We start from the raw sequence: 18,211 nt of genomic DNA on the forward strand, positions 1-18,211 counted from the left end.
GTGTATTCATGTATATATTAATCAGTCCCTTAGAGTTTCTTTTTCATGTTTACATTTTTATGCTTCTCTTGAGCCTTATGTTTGAATGTCAAATTTCTATTTGGTTCTGGTCTTTTCATCAGGAATGTTTGAAAGTCCTCTATTTCATTAAATGTCCACTTCCCACCCCCCTGAAATTTTATACTCAGTGTTGTTGGGTAGGTTATTTTTTGGTTGTAATCCTAGCTCCTTTACTTTCTGGAATAACATATTCTAAATCCTCCAATCCTGTAATATGGAATCTGCTAAATCTGTTGTGATCCTGACTGTAGCTCCATAATATTTAAATGATCTATATACATGTTTGCAATATTTTCTCCTTGACTTAGGACAGATGGAATTTGACTATTATATTCCTTGGAGTTTTCATTTTGAAATCTCTTTCAGGAAGTAATCAGAGGATTCTTTCAACTTATATTTTGCCCTCTGGTTCTAAGATATCAGGGCAATTTTCCTTTATAATGTCTTGAAATAGGATGTGTAGGTTCTTTTTTTGATCATGGATTTGAAGTAGTCCATTAATTCTTTTTTTTCTTCTTGACCTATTTTCAAGGTCAGTTATGTTTCTGATGAGATGTTTCACATTTTCTTCTCTTTTTAAAAATTCTTTCAGCTTGGTTTTACTGTTTCTTGATGTCTCGTGGAGTCATTAGCAACCACTTGCCCAATTCTAATTTTTAAGGGTTATTTTCTTCAATGAGTTTTTATACTTCTTTATCCATTTGCCCAGTACTGCTTCTTAAGGAGTTCTTTTCATCAGTGATGATTGGTACCTCCTTTGCCATTTGGCCAAATCTGCTTTTTAAGTTCTTTTTTGCATAGAGGTTTTGTACTTCTTTTACCATTTGGACAATTCTGTTTTTAAGGTATTGTTTTCTTCAGTCTTAATTTTCTGGCATTGCTCTCATTTCTCTTCCCCATTTTTCTCTATTACTCATTTTGTTTTAAAAATCATTTCAGCTCTTTCTTTAGCTACTCCAGGGATTCTTGTTGGATCTGTGTCCAATTTGCTTTTTTCCTTTACAGTTTTCCTTGTAATTGTTTTCACATAATTGTCTTCTTCAGAGTTTGTGTCCTGATCTTTCTTGTCACCATAGTAGACTTTTATGGTCAGATTCTTTTTTATTCTTGTTGCCATTTGCTCATTTTTCCAATCTATTTCTTTTTTTTAAGAGTGTACAATTGCTTTATTCCAGATTTCAGGATCAAGTGACAGGAGGACCACAGCTTCCTCTGAGGCCCAATTTTAGAGGTTCTCAATTGGCTGATGGGGCCAATAAGGATACTTCTTCTTGTCCAGTGTGGTTTGAGGAAAGGCTTGGTTCAAATCCTCAATGGTCATCTGTTCAAAAGGAATTATATTCTTGATCTTTTTCATCTCTTTCTGAAGTTCTACAATCCTAGCATTTGAAGCTTTCACAAAATCAGCACCAAGTTTTGCATCTTCCTGTTCTTCAGCATCCACTAGGGCAGTGAATTTATCTTCTGGCACAGGAGTCTTCAGCTCATTGAACTTCTTCTCAAACCCATCCACAAGGCCAGGCTTGGCCACATTTTCCTTATAGTAAGCCCAGTTGATCACTTGTGGCTTCTCAGGCAGGGTAGTCAATCTGGTTGTAAGATATTCATTATGGGATTTCAAGGCATTAGCAATGGATTTCTGGTTTTTAGGTATGATCTCCCCAAATGCTGCCCAATCAATAGTTTTCATACCAAACTTTCGTCCAGCCATCTTGGAACTTCAATGACCCCAGAGGTGCACAGCTCTGGGCAGAGAGCAGCCACAAAAGCCTTTCCAATCTATTTCTTAACTTTGAACTTTACATTAAGGTTGAACTCTGCATACCTGTTGGGGTGTAGACTATTACAAACTTCAGGTTTTTAGTCACTGATATTTTCAAGCCAGTTTTGTGGGTTTATAGATTTTCCATAATTCCAAAGTGGTGTATAATCTAGGGAGAGTTTGATCTATGCTCTGATCATAACCCAGGAATGTCCCCTAGTCCACTGTAGCCACAATCATTTTAGCTCCTCAGAGCCCCTCCTCTCTTGTGATTGCAAGTACTAGACATTTTTTCCCTGAAACTGAGATTTGAAAGAATGTATGGGCAATGGAATTGCCAAGCGATGCCTCTTCCTGTGCTCAGCTTTAGCAAGACATCCCCAATCATCTCAAGTCTAAGCATCCTGAAACTACTGCTTCTGTTGCCTCCAAGGCCCGCAGATAATGTCACTATCTTCATTTATATTCTAGACAGGCTCCCACTACAGTGTCACAGACTTCTCTTTCTGACTTTTTAAATTATTTTGAGGTAGAAAAATGTCTCACCTCAAATTTTTATCAACTCTTCCACTCAAGAATTCAATTTGAGGCATTCTTTTAAAGTGGTTTAAGGGTAAATGTTCAGAGAGTTGGGATATGGTAGCTTCCTCTACTCCTCCAACTTATCTGATATCCTATTAATTTAATCTATCACCAAACATTTATATGTTGCTATATACCAGCCATTATACTAAGGGGATCTCAAAAAGGAGGTGGAGGTAAAGTGATGAAAAGTCTCAGCTCTTGAGGAATTTACATTCTAATTAGGAAGACAAGATGTATACAGTAAGATGCATACTTCTTACATAAAAACCACATAGAAGGTAACCTTTGAGGGGAAAGAAAGTACTAGTAGCATAGGGGACTTAGAAGAGTCTCCTTTCAATGTTTTCTTTGGAGCTGAGTGTATAAGGGGGTAGAATGAGAGCTTTCAAAGCATGGTGGATATCCGGTACAAAGGCATAGAGATGAGATATAGAGCAACATGCATGAAGAAAAGCAAGTTGAACAGTATCAGTGGATTGCAAAGCATATAGGAGTGATTAATGTTTAAGGGGAATAATTGATAGGAAGGACCCTGGTTGTGAAGGGCTTTAAATGCCAAGCAGAGGAGTTTCTATTTGGTCTAAAGTAACTGGCATACACTGAAATTTAACAAGTAATAGGGAGACAGACAGACACTATTGGAAAATCAACTTTGTATTTTTGTGGAAGAAGAATCAGAAGGGGGAGATACTTGAGTTATGGAGGCTATTGCAATAAGTGGTCCAGGTGAGAGATGAGTGTTTGAACTAATGTAATGACTGAGTGAGTAGAGGGGAAGGGATACACAAGAGAAAAGGCTGTGAAGATAAAAACAATGTAGGGCAGTTCATTAGATGTGTGGGGAATATAAAAGTGAGAAATGTAAATGACACTAAGGAGTGAGCCAGGGTGATTGGAAGTGTGATGTTGCCTTCTATAGTAATAAAGCCGTTTGAAAGAGGGGTGAGTTAGGAAGAAAAGGTAATGATTTCTGCTTTAGATATGTTGAGTTTGAAATTTCTGCAGGCCATACAGGTTGAAAGGTCAAATAGGAAAACAGTGATGTGGAAACTGAGCTCTGGAGAGAGATGAGGACTACATATATGTATCTGTGAGTCTTTTGCATAGAAAGAACTCAATCAATGGAAGCCCATGAGATTATCATGTTAAATGGTATAGAAAGAAAAGAGAAGACCCAGAAGAGAGAGTTGGAGGTCCGTAGGAAATGGATTTAAGATAGCTGAAGATTGAGAAAAGGACATTGAGAAGGAGGGGTCATGGAGTTAAGAGGAGAATCAAGAGAGAGCAAGATCTTAAAAAGCCTACGAAAATAGACTGTCTTAGAGGAGAAGGTGATAAATGGTGTCAAATATTGCAAAGAGGCCAAGAAGGATGAGGATCAAGAAAAGGTCATTAGAGATCATTGCTAGGTTTGAAGAGAGATGTCAGTTGAATTATGAGGCTGTAAGCCAGAATGCAGAGAGTTTAAAGAGAGTACCAGAAATGGAGAAGCCATTGGAGATAGTTTTTTCAAGGAGTGAACTAAGAAAAGTTCGAGAAATATAGGATGACATCTAGAAAAGATGGTCATATCTACTGAAGGTGATTAAAGGAAGAGGTAGACTTCACTATATCTTTAGGCAACAGTGAAGGAACCAACAGGTTAAGGAGAGTTTGAAGGCTAGAGAGCTGATAGTGAGGACAATCTGTTGGAATGGGAGATGGAATCAAGAGTGTATTTAAAACAGTGTGCCTTGATCTTATTATAGCCCAGTAATATAATATTACCTTAGTAAGCAGAATAATGTAAGTGTCCTTAATCATGAAAGTCCAATGCAGTTTCTCTGGGTAACTATCAATCTTCCAAAGGAAAGAAAGACAACCCAATGATACTAGAGAGACAGTGATGCAGTGGATCAAGTAGTAAGCATGGTGACAGGGAAGACCTAAGTTCAAATCTAGCAGCAGACAATTAGTAGTTGTTAGTCTGAGCAAGCTGTTTAACATATGTTTGCCTCAGTTACCTCAACTATAAAATAGAGATTATAATGAATTATTAAATAGAGAATTATAATGTTGTAATAAACAAGTGAGATAATATCTGCAAAAATCCTCAACACAGTGTCTCTTGCACATAAGCACTATATGAATGTTTATTCCCTTCCTTTCCACAGTCCTTTTCCTCAAGTAGATGAACTCATTTATCGCTAAGACTTAGAGTTCACATCTCTTCTAGCTCTGAATCAATGATCTTATTCTAAATCTATAATCCTACAATTCTCTATTGCTGATTTGCCATTGATTGTTTTTGCGTTGTCAAGTAAATAATTCCTACCCTACCTTTAAAGTCTAGCTCCTCCACTGATTTTTTTTTTCTGATTCCCTTTGCAGTTAATGATCTTCTCCATTGGACACCACCCAGCACTATGACTTGCAAATTTTTATTGACCATATATTATAAATCATCCATATAATGGATAGTAAGTTCCACGAGGGCAAAAATTCAGGTTTATCTAAACTTTGTGTCTCTTTGTTTGCTCTACATAGAGCACAATTAGTAAGTACCTGGTGAGTACATGAAGAAATACTACGGCCAAGTTGAGGATGCTGTTAGTGTCTATTTTGTTAGATGATGAAGGATTAAACCTATCTTGTTACATTCTTTCCTCCATTTCTCCTTGTGAAAAGCAACACATTCCTAAGATGACAAGGAAATAAAATTCTTATCAAATGGAAAGTAAAAAAAAAAAACATAAAAGACTGAATCCCATGGTCTTAAGATAACTAGCAGTGTGCTCTTATCAACTCAACTTACCTTCCATAGACAAAATGATCTCTGTTAGAAGGATTTGACTGTTCTTTTCTATAATAGTCTCTTAAGGAACTTTGAAAAACCATGGAAAATAACTGTGGTACCTCAGAACTAGAGTCTGCCAAATATACCAATTTTCCAAAAAGGGAAGAAGGTATGAGCATTAAGATGGCAGATTTAATTTCTGCTTCTGGTAAAATTTTATAATGTACTTTTAAATAATGGATTATGAATTCTTAGAGAAGCAGTGGTTACCTGCAGCTATCAAGAATAAGTCATGCTAGAAGAATCTCACTTTCTTTTATTATAGGGTTATCAGAAACTGCTACAAATATTGTTTATAGATGGCATCAGATAAAAACTTTTATCATATCTCTGAAGTCAAAATGCAGAACTGCAAATTGGATGATAAAACAATTAGATAGGTTTGAATCTGGTGACTGCCCAGACCCCAACGGATGTAATTAACAGTTTAATTCCAACATTCAAGGAAGTCTCTAGAAGAATTCTTCTGGGTGGTCTATAATTAACCCTTTTTTGTTTAACTATTTTATCACTGATATGGATAAAGGTATACATGGCATGATGGCAGGAAGCCTAGCAAATACAGTAGCAAACATTTATGTCAACTTTCCAATTTACAATTCACCTTTCTCACAACAATGTTGGGGGTAGATAATGCAATCTTATTATCCTCATGTTGCAGATGGAAAAACTAAAGGTCAGATAGTTCATGTGATTTGTAAAAGACATGTAGCTCACAGTAAAGAAGCAATTCAAATCCAGGTTTTCTAACTACATATCCAGAGATATTTCCACTATATTCTGTGACCCCTTTAAAGTAAATTAAGTTGGGGCGTCTAGGTGGCACAGTGATTAGAGCACAAACCCTGGAGTCAGGAGGACCTAAGTTCAAACCCATCCTTAGACATTAAACACAAAACTAGCCATGTGACCTTGGGCAAGTCACGTAACCCCAACTGCCTTACCTTCTCCTCTCCAAAAAAAAAAAAAGCATAAAGTGAATTAAGCTTCCTAAATCCAGCCCCTTCCCTCTTTATTCTACCTTACACAAACCAAAATTATGTTCCTAAATAAAAATATGATCATGTCACTGCTCTGCTCAAAAAAAATTCAGTGACTACCTATTCCCCTGGAGACAAATAGAAATCCTTGTTTGATAAATTCTTTCATAATCTGACTTTGCAACCTCCCTTTCCAGCAGAATTACACAATAATTCTCTCATGCACTGTATTTTGTAGTCAAATTGAGCTATTTGCTATTCTCCATACACATTCCATATCCTGTCTTCATATATTGGCAAAGCTGTTCCCCATGTATAACATGCTCTCCCTCAACTGTGTTCCTTTGAATCTCTAGTTCCCTTCAAGATATAGGACAAGTGCAACCTCACATAAGAGACCTTTCTTCATGTCCTCGCTCCAGAAATAAACCTGCAACTCTTTTTGTGTATATTTTTCTGTCTATGCATGTTTCACCAGTGGAATGTAAATTCCTTGAGGACAAGGGACTCCTGCATTTCTGTCATTGTGTTTCCAACACCCAGAACAATGCCTGGTACATGGCAGGGTACCAAACTGAATTGAAATGACTTGAATAGTCTAAAAGCCTAAGTTTTAACTTGACCAAAAATGGAATGGATTTCACATCCATACACAGTGAATTTCCCTTAGATGGTTCACATGAAGAAAACAAAAAGGTCAATGTGATCTTAAAATATCTTAATAGAACTGGATCATACAGAATAAAGGGTCCCAGTTTACTCTGCCCTAACCAGATCATATCTAGCTTATTGTAGAATATGTTTAAAGTTGTCTGTGGCAAAAGGCCTGATAACAATGCTATATGACTATCATTTGAAGAACGAAAAGATGTTTAAACTGGAAAAGAGAAAATAAAAAGACAAATCACAGGTCTTCCACCATATGAAGGACTTGTGGAAAAGAAAGATTGTCCCTAGGAACAATGAATTGAAATTTCAGAGGGGCAGTTTTTGACTTCAAAGAAGAAAAACTTTCCTAATAATTAAAGCTGTCCAAAATGGATTGAGCTCCCTCAGGAGGCAGTAAGTTTATCACTGGAAGTCTAATGGAAACTGAAATGCCACTTATCTGGGATGAGAGAATCCTATTCAAGAAAAACAGTACAGATGACAGATGTCTGAGACCCCTTATAGCTCTGAAAATCTATTACTATGTAGTTTGTGTGTTTTGTTCATTTCTATTTTGTTTTAGTAAGGGACAATAGACTGACACTTCTTGGTTCTCTATTTACTGCTCATTGATTCCTATACAGGCCACAATGAATCAGACCAAAAGAAAACTGGTCATGCTCCATGTTATATTACAACCTATATTTTAAAAAAGGAAAGGAAGGAAGGGAGGAAGAAAAAAAGAAAGACCACAATCCCAGATCTTGAAGAACTTAGAGTTTAGTGGAGTAGAAGACAGGAGAGGCCAGCAAATGGATACAAAGAAGAAAGAAGAAAATCAATCAATATTTGAATCTACATCTATATCTAAAGCTCCATATTTGATTCTGGCCACTCATCAATACAGGGATCTTAAGTTCAAAAATCCTCTTAGATAGCTTACCAGCCTCTGGAATTTCATATATCCCAAACTAAATGGACCATCTGTAATGGTAATGAAATTTGAAGATCCCTTTGTATTGCTAAACTGACAGGTACTTAGCACCTAGTTTCAATAAGCCTCTGTTAAATAAATAGAAGGTATAAACCCCTTCTGCTGACGCAACAGGAAGGGGCTGAACAGGGAGGAGCAATACTATATAAGGAAAACCTTCAGCTGTGAAAGTCAGAATTTCCTGGGGACTTGTGGTGGTGGAGCTTCTTCTGAGGGCCAGCTGAGCTGCTGAAGACTTCCAAGGGCCAGCTGAAGCTGCCAGAGGATGACTGACTGTGGTGTTGGTACTTTGTCTGTTTGTAGCTTTATTAAGCCTTGACTTCTCAGGAATAGTGTGAAGGATTTAAGGTGGACTGGACACTGGGAGTTTCAGTGTGAAACAGAAACTGCACAAAGAGCTGGACAAGGAGCTGGGAGATGTCTGCCTATGAACCCAGGTGACAGTTTGGCGAATTCAGGTAGGAGCTGGGACCATGGAAGAGAAACCAGGGAAGCTGAGAGTCAGCCTCAAGTCAAACTGAAAGGAGACTGCGGATACTTGGATACTGTGTACTGACTGAGAAGATTATGATTTACTGTGACCTAGGGGTGGAGAACTTTGAATTTTGTACTTTGTGATTGAATTAAGGACTCTGTGATTGACTAAATGAATGTATTTTCTTTATGATTGGAAACTAATCTCCAATTGAGACTATCCCACAGATGGAGTACTATGACTTTTGTATTTTGTGTCCCTTAAGGCAAGCCTCCTTAAGGATAATTGAATGATTGAGTTACTAAATGATTGAGTTACTAAATGATTGTACTTTGTTGAAAACTGTTGCGACCACTTTGGTGAAAACTATGTGGCCACTTTAGTGATAAGTCATTGTGAATGCTGTATTTTATTTTTCTGGGATAAGTTATAACATTGTGAATGCTGTACCTTGATTTTCTGTGAATGTTTTGCTTTGATTTGTTATTGAATAAATAGAGTATTCACTATAGTATGTAATCAGAACCTTGAAAGCTGTTCACAGCAGTATTCTTCTGGAAAGTTGCTTGTGCATGGCTTTACACCATTATCCCTGACAAATGAGATCCCAACTCCACCTAACAATGATTTGTCACTATTTTTTAAGTCCACCAGACCCCTCCCCCCAAACAAACAAACTTAGAGTTGCTTTGGTTACTTCCCTCTCATTTATTTTCTGTATTTAAAACATCACCAGGTTTTCTTGTTCCTTGCTTTGGAATGCCTCTCAGACTACTCTTGGTTTTTTTTCCTTTCCCAATGCCACCAGCCTACTACATATCTACTCAAATCTGGTTAATGACAAGAGGACTTACTGGTATTCTTGCCTCTCAGTATAATGGAATCTATATTCAAATAGTATTGAACGCCACAAAGTGTAATTTATTTATTATTTTTACCTATCATGTTTATTTTTGAATCTCTGAATTTGAGATATAGAAGGGGATTTATACATTATCTTTCAAACCTGTTTATTTTACAAATGAAAAAGTGAGTTTTACAGAGTCTCAATGATTTGCCCAAGGCCACACAGCCTAGCTGCAACAAAATTCCAGCTTTCTGAACTATTTTTGATAATGCATATGAGGAATTCAGAAACATGGGCACTATTATACAAAATGATGTAAATTCAAAAAGTAAGTAGAACCCCTAAACCAATCTATCTATGACTAGGCTAATGTAAATAAGAACACTACAATGAATCTGAATGCTGTCATATAATAAAAACAATTAACCCCTCAGAACTGTGTAAATAGATTTTCTTCCTTTCTTTGGAAAGGTGGAAGGCTATGTGTAAAGAATCTTGACTACACAATCAAACCTGGTCACTGTAGTAGTATGTTTTGCTTAACTTTTTTCTTTGTTTCAAGGAAAGGCCACTCTGAGAGACTAGGTAGGTAGGTTCAATATAACTTAAAATGACTATGATATAAAAACAAAAAAGCATCAATAAAACTTTGATTTGAAAAAGAATTTTAAAAAACTCAGATTTCTCAATTTCTTGGAAAGTCTTTCTGTTTAACATATAATTTTTAGTTCTAATGATTTGGAATTATTCTAAGTCTTTTATGAAGGCAGGTTGTGTAGATCTGGCCACATTCATCCACATATTTGCAAGTTATCTATAATAACTACATTCTGTGCAAAAAAAACCCCAGTATTTTTAAAAATTATTCATAATGAAGAAAATACATAATGGAGATCTTTTTTTAGCATTACTTGGGCAAAAATACATTCTAGGCAGTATCAGACTTGTAATCAGATAGTACCTTTCCTCTTAGTAAATTTAATACTCTTTCCTCTCCCACTATCTATGAGATGAACTAGAATACATGGCTATTAACTGTTGCTTTACAAATGTAGCCCAGAGTGGGCTGCCCCTAATGGCACTTTGTTTCCTTAGCTTTGTTAAATCTTTTAATTAAAACATGTTAACAAAGCCGAAGAAAAATAAATGACACTACTTGCAAGGAAATTAAATTGAGAAGCTAAGCCCATTTATAATTATTGTATTTCAATTAGGCTGTACCAGGGCTGGGTGAACAGATAGATAAAAAGAAACAACATTGATGTCAGAGTTTCATAAATATTTCCAATGTCCTGTTTAGAAAGGAAGCAATATTAATAACATTTAAAAATAGGCAGTGTCCTTTATAGTGATTACTGTACAAAAGAACTCAGCCTCAAGGCCCCATTCAAAATGTGCACAGGAAACAGATCCAAAGGAACCCTTCTCTTCCCTGATGAACAGTTGATGTCACAAGAAAAGAGGTGCTATATAAATCCAAGCCATTATTTTTATTTATTATTTCAAAATGAAGATAAAATTAGACTTGAAAAAATATATATATACACACTCACACACATACACACATACAAACAAATAAATTCTTGCATACCAGAATACATATCTAATTTTATTGGAATAAGAAAACCATAAATTAGTAATTTCTAATTTAAACTTTATTTAGCCAATTTTTTTGAGTCAACACATTTTTGTTCTGAAAAAGGAGGTAAACAATACATAACCTTGTGGTCCTTGGTAATCAATTGGATTTTTATCCTTAGATATAAATGCTGTCCCATTTATCCTATGGCTAGGCTTCTAATTGCCACATTAAGAAAGATTCAAATTTAGATTAACTCTGAGGAAATGTTTTAACTTTAGAGTCCTCTCTTCCAGTAGTAAAGAAGTTTCTTAGAAGAGAAAATTTAGGAGTGCTAGGTGGCACAGTGAATAGAGCACCGGCCCTGGAGTCAGGAGGACCTGAGTTCAAATCTGGTCTCAGACACTTAACACAAAACTAGCCATGTGACCTTGGGCAAGTCACATAACCCCAATTGCCCTGTATTCCTCCCTCCAAAAAAAAAAAAAAGAAGAGAGGATTTACCAAAAGATTCAGTTAATGGAACTAATGTGCTATATTAGGGTGTTGGGATAGGAGGACATAGGCATGCTCCTGGTGTTCTGTAAATGCTCTCGTTTTTGTTATTGTTAGTGTAAGAGCTCTCTTTTTCCCATCCTATGTAGAAAATTAGCCCTGGAGTATAAAAAAATTCAGGTTGTTTTAATAAATTAAAATCTAGCTAGATTTGGAGTACTTTTCAAATTAATCTATTTATAGCTGATTGTTTAAACTGAACTTATGTAAGCCTGATGCCAAATAGCACCTGCTTTTCTGGAGTGAACCTTAGAGACCATCTAATTATAGTCCAAAGTCTTCATGTTGTAGATGAGCAACTGAGGCCCAGAGAGATTAAATGTCTTGCCCACTGTTATACAAGAAGTAGAGTAGCTGCCATTCAAACTCAGGTCTTTCAGCTCCAGAGCCATAGTCCCAGGTGGCCCAGTATCCAAAGCACTGAGCCTAAAGTCAAAAATTAGAATACAATCACCTACACATAGTGGGTGTGTGACTCTGGGCAAATTACTTAATCTCTATATGACTCAGTTTCCTCATCTATAAAATGAGAATAACAATATCTCATGTCTCCCAGGGTGGTTGTGAGGATAAAAAATGAGAAATTTGAAAAGTGGTTTGTAAACCTTAATGAAGCACTAGGGAAATGTTAGATATTATTATTATTATTATTATTATTATTAATTACTCCCCTATTACCCTTTTTTTCAGTACTGGGATTTAGTCTCCAAATATCAGTTGAGGTGATATTTCTTGACCAACAGTAACTGAGGAGAATACAGATCACCTTTAGTCTAAGTTTCATTTATATAAGGGCTACAACAATCTAGAGGTCCAGTAACAAGTACTGTTTCTTCAAGAATTCTCTTCAGTTCTCTTGGGGGTGGGAAGTGGAAGGGAAAGGTCTTTAAAAGATGAGCTATATCATGGAGCCATCACCCAGCAGACCTGCATTTGATTGAGGCAGGAAGATCCTTAAAAAAAAAAGCTCACATCAGACATTTATAAGCTGAAAATCATCAAGCCAACTTCACTCTGCCCAAGGAAGCCTGGACATGCTCTGACTCCCCTGCCTCCCTAGTTAAGGAAGGCACCTTAGTTGCTATTTATACTTTGTCACAGTGACACAGTGTGACCTGCCACTATCTGGCTTTAAATTATGAATAATGTAAATAATTGGGTCCCTACACCTAAAATTAGACAGTAATAAGATTCCCCTGTCACCTTGGGAACTAGACAAAAAAAAAAAGTTAAAGCTTAATCCATTTTAGCAGTCATGGCAGCAAGCATGGGTTGACCAATAATAGCAAATTCCCAGCTCAGTCTCTGACTGGCAGCTAGAGCTCTATTCATTTGTACGATTGGGAGTCCGTGTGTGCATACCGTGGCTGCTCTCAGTCTTCACCCTTGCTCTCATTTCAGCCCTGATAGCTAGCTACAAAGGCAGAGTGGTCAGAGTACTTCATGGACCTCAATCTTTGGCTCGGTATAACAGAACAATGGGAGGCCCTGATTAAGGACTCTTGCAGGCTTATTATCATTTCAGAAAACTTCCTCTACTCAGACGCCTTCTCAAAAGAGTCTCAGCCAAGAGTTTCGTTCACTGAGAACAACAGTAACATTTAGCTGCACAGGATTCGGGGAACCAAAGGAAGCATGCCCAAAGTGCCAAAGGGCCAAGTCCCATAGGTCACACGACTAATCTGCTAAATCCTACCCCTCATTACCCAAAATAGATCAGGGCAGAGTTAGCCATCTTCTTCTCAGGCTGAGCTCTAGCCATGCCCACCAGACTCAGAAAATGTGTAGATGCCTTTCAAAATTCAGCAGTCTTTTAAATTATGGACATGTCTTTCTATGACCTTGCAATAGCATAAAGGATTTTTTTTTTAATCAGCAATGTCAGAGTTTGCATCTAACTCGATATTATTTTCTTCTTTGTATTCTATAGGAGATATTCAGCCTAGTGCACAGAAACTCAGTGAAATAAGATTTTTTTTTTTGGCCTTTTGTTATTAAATGCTATCACCATTCTTCAAGTGGATATGTGACATTCAGGGTAGAGTCCTACCTTACAAGAGTTTTTTATTAAAGACAGGCTCACATAGGGAAAGGTTCAGGGTGAGGTGGGGGGAAAAAGGCAACAAACCAAACTGTAGTCGAGCCCCAGCTGATGTGGCATGACCACATTCTATAGAAGGGGGAAAAATATCATAGAAGCCAATGCTTGGTGTAACATTCTCAGCCCCCAAGCTAGGCCTGGCTTAGACCCCTACCCCTCCCTGCTTTCTCACTCTCTCTTTGTTAGATTCACACACTCTGCTTTTCCAATTGCTTTAGCCTGAAGCAGTTGACATTTACCCCAGCTAGATAATCGAGGAATAACATTTGCGTTACAGTTTAACATGACCTCTGCCTCTACAGCTCTTTTTAGATTACCTTCCAAAAAAAAAAAATGGTTGCTGACACCATAGTGAGGCAGGAGGTGGGGGAGAAAGAAAAGGGGAAGCTTATTATTGGAGTGGTGCAGGCAATGTCATGAGGCGCTGCTCTGGCCTTTTCAGATGTGGGTGAGCAACTATTAAGGGAAAGGTATTAAAAGGAGGAACAACTGTGATGCCAGCGACACACAGGTTAAGCTAAAAGCAAAGGTTAATGGATTGACTGTTACCTGTGTATGAGGCTTAATGTTGGCCTATACACAAGAGAATTGTGGCCAGCTTATATTTCTCCCCCACGAAACTAAATGAGAAGGCTAATTTATTCTAGCACAAAAGAGTGGGGTAGGCTGCTTGTTTGTTCTTTAGATTTTATTTTTAGGGGGGTAGAAAATGCATAAGGATATGTATTTTCCTTTAAAAATCTGATTTAGATCAGGTGACAAGTAAGTTGGCATGGGGGTGGGGTGGGGGGAGAAGCTGATCCAATCCCTTTATAATCCTTTCTCCCAGTTTCATTCCCAGGCTGATACCTTATTTTATGTAACATATACAGTTGTGGCTAGAGTTAAGTTTTATTATAATCAAACAGAACTTTCTAAAGTGGATGGTTGAGATGGGATAACTAAACAGCATGAAAATCAATATGTAAATAAAGTTGGCATACAAAAGTATCTGAAATGCTTTAAATTGAGAGGGTTGGTTGGAATAGATGATCTTTTAGGTGCCTTCCAGCTCTAGAATTTTATTCTAGGTAATGAAATTTAAAATGAAAAGACTCAGCTTTTGGAAAGAGAAATCAAATTGTAGCTCAACCCCCAATAAAGAAAGCAAAGTATAATTTTATCACCCCATTAGAAAGGATTTTAATCCTTTAAAATACCTTCATTTGACTAGAAGTGAATCTGAAGGTGCTTTATCTGCTGTAAAGGATAATTCTAACCAAATACTTGGATCAGCACTCCACTGTCCTAGAAAGACCAAAGTAAAAATATGAATTGATCCTTTGGTTGAAGTGGTAATCTATGTGGACCAAGGGAGGGGAGGATAAACTACCTTTGTGAATTCTACAAACCAGGGAAGATTCTGAGCAATATCTTCAGTTAATCAAGTCACATTCTTTGGTCTCTGGCCATTTCAAGGCAAGGTATGCATTTTGGGTTTAGGGCCACTGATTTTTTTTTTTCTTACTCAATCTGCTAATGATTTCTTTTTGTATGTCTTAAGTGGAACGACTAGAAGGTTCACAGAGTTGGCCAAATGACTGGGGATGAAAGCACTCTGTCCTTTTTTTAGCCACTAGGAAGGAGGTTGTAACTATCAGTAAAAGAGACAATTGTTCAGTAGATCAGAATGAATTACTAAGCTATTAATTGCGTTACCTAATCTCAATACTTTATAATTCCTGCTGTTTGTGAATAAGAATATTAAATATCATTCTTAGCCTCCTAAGTAAACAGTGCTATAGAAGTATCCACAGAAGAAATATTTGTTTCCTAAGATACATGCTCAAATAAAAGTGAATTTTTTCCAATTGAAATATATTGAAATGAACTTCTTTGGTTTATACTAGGTTTGCCAAGACATTAACACATGACTTGACAAAATGTTTTAAAACTTACTCATTTCACCTGCATTTTCTTTTGCCTTTTTTAACTAAAAGGAAGCTATTTTTTTTTTGTCTATCAAATGTAGGTTGGGAATTTATTTTGAAATTTCTGGAAAATGTATTCCAATTCTTATAACAAAGCTGATGAGATGCAGTGCTTTTATAGTAAGGTTGGCCTGACTAGAGAAAGGAGGGGGGCTATGAAGAGAAACTGGACTTGGCTCCTCTAAAAAGTTAAATTGATTTTCAGTCATCCCTTCTTTGAGATATATCAATTCACTGGAAAGTCACAATCTGGGTAAGGATTGAAAGTTGGAGCATAGCTCAATCCCTACAAATTTCAAAGAACACCAAGCCCCTGAGCCTGTCTGACCTTGCTAACCCTTTGGTTATGGTGACTCGGTACATTAAGAAAAGTTGATTTGGTAAATTATTCTACCACTATGGCCATGTATAACGAAGGGCTGCCGGAGAAGGCTTGGGTTCAGAAAATAAACTGACACACCAAGCAAATTACTGGCGACTTAACTTACCTTTAGCAGCTTTCTGCAACTTTCCCAATCTCTTTAAAAGGATGACCTGCTGACTCTGTGGAGTTTTGTAGTTATTATTTAATTGGGGGAGAAAGTATTTTAGTGGATAGAAGATGTAGAGCTTTCTTGGTCATGTTAGCCACCCAATCCAATTATGTGGGTATAATAAAATATATTTTGCAGTAACATGGGGCTCCTAGAGTGAAGCCTTACAAAATAAATCAAGACCTTATGAAGTTTGTAGTTGTTCTGAGGTACATTTAGAAAAGGAAATGGCCTTGGAGTTTAAATTTTAAAACCACCTATTGGTGAATCACTTAAATGACATTATGTCAGTTAATTCAGATGTCTCTCATTTGTTTCTCCATCTTGTGTTTCTGTTAAGCTATACTGAGGTCATGTTCATGGAGGACACATTTTTTTTGTCACCACCACCAACAAAATCTCAATTAAAAAAACACAAACAAAACACTGGCAACCTCTGCCTCAACTTCAGTCAGGGGCTGGCTTCCACATTCATCTGAATCCATGCCACACAAAGAGATGATGAAAATAACAAGGCTTTTCTTCTGTTTGAAGGTGAATATTGAAATAGTTTGTTTAGTTTTTGGTTTAACAACCCACTGAGGCTGTATCTTTCTGGATACATTTATTTCAAGGTACTTAGAGGCTGACTTTTATGAGATTATTTAGGCAGTGATTATTTTTGTTGAGAAATGTGTCCTTTATCCCACTCATTCATCCCCTGCTCAGATATTTCTGTTTGTCAGAATGCCACCCTTCCTGATAAATGACTGAAGACTGACTGCTACACTTTATTAAAAAGTAATAACAATTTTTGTACGCACCCTTCACATTGTAAGGGGGGGACCATGAATCAAAGGACACTGCCTGTCTGGGTCTGATAAATGCATCGTTTACCAGCTGAGGAGTTATTTAGGACTGGCTATTAATTTAAATCACATTTATCTTCCCTGAATGGGGGGAGGTTGCTGTGAGAGGACTGCGAATGACCAATGGTGCAGCTAAGTGCACATTATTTATTGCTACCGCCTGCAAAGCGCTGCACAATATGTTTTAAAAAAAAAAACCGGTGCCAATTACCATGGCTAATCTAGTCAGGGCAATAACAAATTTCTTCCTCACACAAGCCAATTTTTACGCTTGCACTTTTTCTCCTTTGGAAATAGTCTTTGCCCACAATTCTCCATCATTAAACCTAATTTTCTCATTCTTTTCCATAGATATTAGAGGCATTATTGACTTCTCTGGTTCCCACCATCATTAAGGGGTTGGGGTAGGATTTTTTTTTCATGTACTATTGACAGGAGGAGGTGCTTTATGTATGTGTTTAATAAATGCTTTTTGATGATTTGATGGAATGAAGTATATGATTTAACAGCACTCAAATCAGAGTGGCTGTATCTTGATAAATATATTTTTTAAATAGGATAGTAAAAATGCCTTTTATAAAAACATCTTTTTAATTTACCCAACTCTTAATTTGCCAAAAATTTAGGGGATTTACCACACAGCTATTATGATTTTTTTCCAATTATCTTCAATTTGATAAAGACATATTGTAGAATTAAAATAATTTTAATGAAATACCCACCACACATTGAATAAAACCTAGTGAGAACAAATGTGAGCCTGGTTAGAAAGGGAGTTTACTCTCTACACCACTGCTCTTCACTTAGGCTGTGATTGGTAAGAATCTGGTGCTTGCAGGGCAGCTAGGTGGTGCAGTGAATAGAGCACTGGCCCTGGAGTCAGGAGGACCTGAGTTCAAATCCGGCCTCAGACACTTAACACTTGCTAGCCATATGACTTTGGGCAAGTAACTTAATCCCAATTGCCCTGCCTTCCTCCCTCAAAAAAAAAAAAAAGAATCTGGTACTTGTTGTTGCTTTAAAGAAAACATATTTTCATTCAACAATAATTCTATCAAGCTGCAAATTAAACCAACCATATATGATTCTTTTCCTGAACTTCAGTTGTTTTTTCTGTCATATTTGACTCTTCTTTTCTCCATTAGGGGTTTTCTTGGCAAAAATACTAGAGTGGTTTGCCATTTCCTTCTCCAGCTCATTTTACAGATGAGGAAACTGAGGCAAATAGGGTTAAGAGATCTGCTAGTATCTGAAGCCAGATTTGAACTCAGGAAGTTAACTCTTTCTGACTGCAGGTCCAGTGTTATATTTACTATGCCACCTAGCTGCCCTTTAAATTGGGTTTCCTGAGGGCATGGGACCAATTTTGATAGATATATTGTGTTTTACAAGATATATATGTTCTTTTAAAAATTGTCAGATTTTTGTTCTGTAAGTA

General features: G+C 36.9%; 1 pseudogene; it reads right to left on the minus strand.

Moving 5' to 3' along the window:
- Positions 1 to 1,184: 1,184 nt before the first annotated feature.
- Positions 1,185 to 1,826, minus strand: LOC138153873 (ATP synthase subunit d, mitochondrial pseudogene; annotated as a pseudogene).
- Between the last annotated feature and the right edge of the window lie 16,385 nt (positions 1,827 to 18,211).

This window comes from Petaurus breviceps, unplaced genomic scaffold (genome assembly GCF_028583685.1).
Source record: "Petaurus breviceps papuanus isolate PSGF00001 unplaced genomic scaffold, PetGlider_PUasm1.0 151, whole genome shotgun sequence".
NCBI lineage: Eukaryota > Metazoa > Chordata > Mammalia > Diprotodontia > Petauridae > Petaurus > Petaurus breviceps.